At 45.3% G+C, this 4275-nt stretch overlaps 1 long non-coding RNA gene across 1 annotated transcript; it reads right to left on the reverse strand.

Moving 5' to 3' along the window:
* Positions 1–2842: 2842 nt before the first annotated feature.
* On the reverse strand, positions 2843–3754 carry LOC122465713. The gene is made up of 2 exons (XR_006290735.1): positions 3427–3754; positions 2843–2899 (listed from the first exon to the last, which is right to left on the reverse strand). It is a non-coding gene; the product is annotated as an uncharacterized LOC122465713 (long non-coding RNA).
* Positions 3755–4275: the final 521 nt, after the last annotated feature.

The following is a 4275-nucleotide window of genomic DNA, read 5'->3' on the forward strand; positions in this document are numbered from 1 at the left end:
GAGACAGGCCAGTCCTTGCTTACAGACAGCCCCCCAACCGGAAGCAAATACTCACCAGCAACCACACAACAGAACCACTAACCCAGGAACCTATCCTTGCAACAAAGCCCATTGCCAACTGTGCCCACATATCTATTCAAGGGACACCATCATAGGGCCTAATCACATCAGCCCACACTATCAGAGGCTCGAGCACCTGCACATCCACCAATGTGATATATGCCATCATGTGCCAGCAATGCCCCTCTGCCATGTACATTGGTCAAACTGGACAGTCTCTACGTAAAAGAATAAATGGACACAAATCAGATGTCAAGAATTATAACATTCAAAAACAAGCCAGAGAACACTTCAATCTCTCTGGTCACTCGATTACAGACCTAAAAGTGGCAATTCTTCAACAGAAAATCTTCAAAAACAGACTGCAATGAGAGACTGCTGAATTGGAATTAATTTGCAAACCGGATATAATTAACTTAGGCTTGAATAAAGACTGGGAGTGGATGGGTCATTACACAAAGTAAAACTATTTCCCCATGTTTAACCCCACCCCCCACTGTTCCTCAGACGTTCTTGTCAACTGCTGGAAATGGCCCACCTTGATTATCAGTACAAAAGGTTCCCCCCTCCCCCCCGCTGGTCATAGCTCACCTTAAGTGATCACTCTTGTCACAGTGTGTATGGTAACACCCATTGTTTCATGCTCTCTATGTATATAAATCTCCGCACTGTATTTTCCACTGAATGTATCCGATGAAGTGAGTTGTAGCTCACAAAAGCTTATGCTCAAATAAATGTGTTAGTCTCTAAGGTGCTACAGGTACTCCTTTTCTTTTTGCAAATACAGGTTTCAGAGTAGCAGCCGTGTTAGTCTATCTTTTGAGCAGGCACCCTAATGCCAAGGAAGCCAGGGTGGGGTTTGCCTGTATAAGGGAAAGGGGGAGGGTAACCCATAGGGAGCCAACAGTGGTTTCAAAATCTTGCTGCCAAGAGACCTCTTCGTGTGCCCTTTGAAAGTGGGACAGGATGGTCGCTGATGGCTGTTAAAGAGGAGGGAGTGCCGCAGCCCAGGGCCACCTCAGTGAAGACCTGGCCACCTGGTGGCTCGTTGACAGCTGCCAGGGTTGGTTGGTTTTCTTGGAAGTTGGCAAGGAGGCGCTCATCAAAGCACATACAGGCTAACTTGGGGCATGGGGCAGTAGGACTCTGCTAGCTAGAGAAGGATGGATGGGGCACGCGCAAGGGAGCGCAGAGATGACAGGGTTTGTCATCCGCTAGAGACTTTTTGTATGGGGATAGAGGGAGGTGTCATCTGGGAAAGGGTTTTGTTAGCTAGACGACTGAGCTGGGCTGCTCGTTGCTGGGCAGGTTGTGGCCACCCTCTGGACCTCTTTCCCCCTAAGGTGACCACCCTCTGTCTTTCGTACCTTGTCCTCGGCCTGCGTCACTCCAGACCCCATGTCTCCTCTTCTCCCCACTCATATCAGCCCCTTCCTTACGGCATACTTTCAAGCTGCATTTGGAGCCAAGAATGGCAGTTCCCAGTTGAATCACTGCAATCTCTGACAATTCAGTAGGACTCTCAGACTCAAATGCCCTCGTACTCCAAAGAGCAGGATGGCCAGTCTTAAACTGAAAAACGAAAATCATTTGTAAACACAGAATTATAGAAAAGTCTTCTTTCATTGGGAAACTGGATATTTATAAGCTACATTAACACAAAAGAAAATAGTCAATTTATTTTATTTGCACATAAACTTATATTATTGCTGTACTATTGAGCTTAGACATGAAATTTCAGTCTGAAGTTAGGGTATAACGCTCCTCTAAAGCAGATTGCTATAATTGTAACCATAACACAGTGAACAGCTACCGTTAAACAATATGCTGGAGTCCTATGGAGTAGGATCTAATAGCAGCAATCCCACATATTGTACGAGACCCTTCAGCTCCTACATTCCCTTTATCCTTCGTGTGAAATTGCCATTGACAGCAGTAGGGGTTGACCAACTGGATGGAGGGGACTATCTGGCTCTTAGCATTCATCCTTCTGCCATAAGCCATTTGGAAAAGCTGCTGTTGCATCATAGAATCTCTTTCTGTAGTTGTAAAATGTCTCCTTTGTGAAGAGTAAGTCTTATTATTTTACAACGTATTTGTTAATACTAATATATTGAAATACATTAAATTTCAATGTAAAGAACACTGTTCTTTAAAATAGTTAACATAACTACCATATTTTTAAGAGGAGACACGTCAACACAATACTACTAAAGAAGGCACTACTATTTTAGAGTAGTGCTTAAAGGCCCAAAATGAGCTCTGGGCCCTATTGTGCTAGGCACTGAACAAACACATAATAACAAATAGTGCCTGCCCCCAAAGCGTTTACAATTTAAATAGACAAGACAAAGGCTGGGGAGAGAATATTATCACCATTTAATAGATGAGAAACTGAAACACAGAAAGTCAAGTCTGTTGGCACAGATAGAAATTGGACCCCATTCTCAAGCCTGAGTCCAGTGCTTAACCGCAAAACTGCTCTTCTCCAAGGAAAATCTTCACATTTTTACCCAGGTTGTTATCTTCATAAAATCCTTCCTCTATCTTCTACCTCTTTTCACCATTAGTCCAGAACAGAGGAACTTCAAGGAGGTTCAGTATTTGGAATCAATTTGGATATTTGTCCCAAAGTGCAGATCCTAATCCAAAATTTATACAAATTGTGCTTGTCTGGAAATGAGGTGGCCAGGAGTTTGGGTTCCATTCGTATTCAGAAATATTAGCAGAACAGCCTTTAGGGCACTATCCAAATCACAATAATCTTGTTGTTGTCGGTTTCTATTACCGTAGCCCTCGGGAGCTGTCGTCATAGATCAGGACTGCATTGTGCTAGATCCTGTACAAAACACACAACAAAGTCCCAAGTGCACAAAAGGTACTTAACCCTCAGTTTTACGTTCTGCAGTTCACAGTACTCCTACCAAACTATAGGCACCTAAACTAATTCAATGCCTAAGTTTTCAGGGTAAAAGTTCTCTAGGCACCTATGTTCCTGCCTTTGAGCATGAGCACTGCTGCCTCCCTCTAAGCATCTGGATGCGTATCTCCCAACTAATCCCCAGAGCAATTCACAAACTGGGGGAAGAAAGGTGGCCCAAGGCCTAAGTCAGGGCCTCTGAGTGTGCCTACCAGATTGGGTCCCATTCAAAATCTGGGGTATCCATCCACAATGGAATAGTGATTGGGCCAGAGAGAGTGACTGACTCCAGTGGTTAGGGCACACACCTTGGAGGTGGGTGACCCCAAGTCCAATATCCTAGCTCAAATCACTCCTCATTTATCCACAATGGAATGGCTTCATCAAGAGACAGTGAGAGAGCTCCACATCAGACTATTCTATAGCTCAGTGGTTAGAGTACTCACCTGAGTGGAGGGAGGCCCCCTATTCTCTGGCAGAGGTGGGGGAACTGAACCTGGATCTCCAGTGTCCCAAGGGAGTGTACTAACCACTACACTGAAAGTTAAGGTGGGCATCAACTCCTCCTCCTCCAGCTATCTTGTGTGGAGTGAAGCAGGCACCTAATTCATTCCCACAGGAAATGCATTTGGCACCTAAGCCACCTTCTCCAGGTGGCTGGTTCTCATTTGCGGATCACTAAGCCGAGACAGGAGCCTCCCTGCAGCCTGGACTTAGGCACAGAACTCTGTGCAAGGGGCAGGGCTTAGGACACACCCCTGTTGTTTGCATTTTCCATTGACTAGCTTAGGCAGGGAGCCTAGCCTGCTGGCTTTGTGGATTGCAGTCTAAGGCACCTGTCTCCCCATTCATTGTATATTGAGCCTAAGTACCTAACTCAGCCACTGAGGATGGCAGTGGTGTTCCTGTGGCTTTTTTTTCCAGGGGCCTTAAGGTTAGGTGCCTGTCCCCTTAGTCACACAATACCTAAGTTCCTTCATGGATCCCAGCTGAAAGACTATGTCCTGCCGCAAAGACCTTACAGTCCTAAGTATAAGATAAGAGATGACCGATGGACACCGCCTGGGGAGCATTAGGAAACAATGAGACAATATTGGTCAGCATGTTAGGTTGCTAGTGTGCTGAGATCACAGCCTATTGGATCTCAAAAACCAATTGAAATAGGCATCACAGAAAAGAATTTTGAGGAGGGCTTTGAAGGCCGATAGTTACTTTTGCAGATGTTCATGGGGAGCCCCTCCCAAGCATATGGGGCAGTATGGGAGAAAGCATGACGTTGCTTGTTTGAAAATGTA

The sequence above is a fragment of the Chelonia mydas genome, chromosome 4, assembly GCF_015237465.2.
Source record: "Chelonia mydas isolate rCheMyd1 chromosome 4, rCheMyd1.pri.v2, whole genome shotgun sequence".
Lineage (NCBI taxonomy): Eukaryota > Metazoa > Chordata > Testudines > Cheloniidae > Chelonia > Chelonia mydas.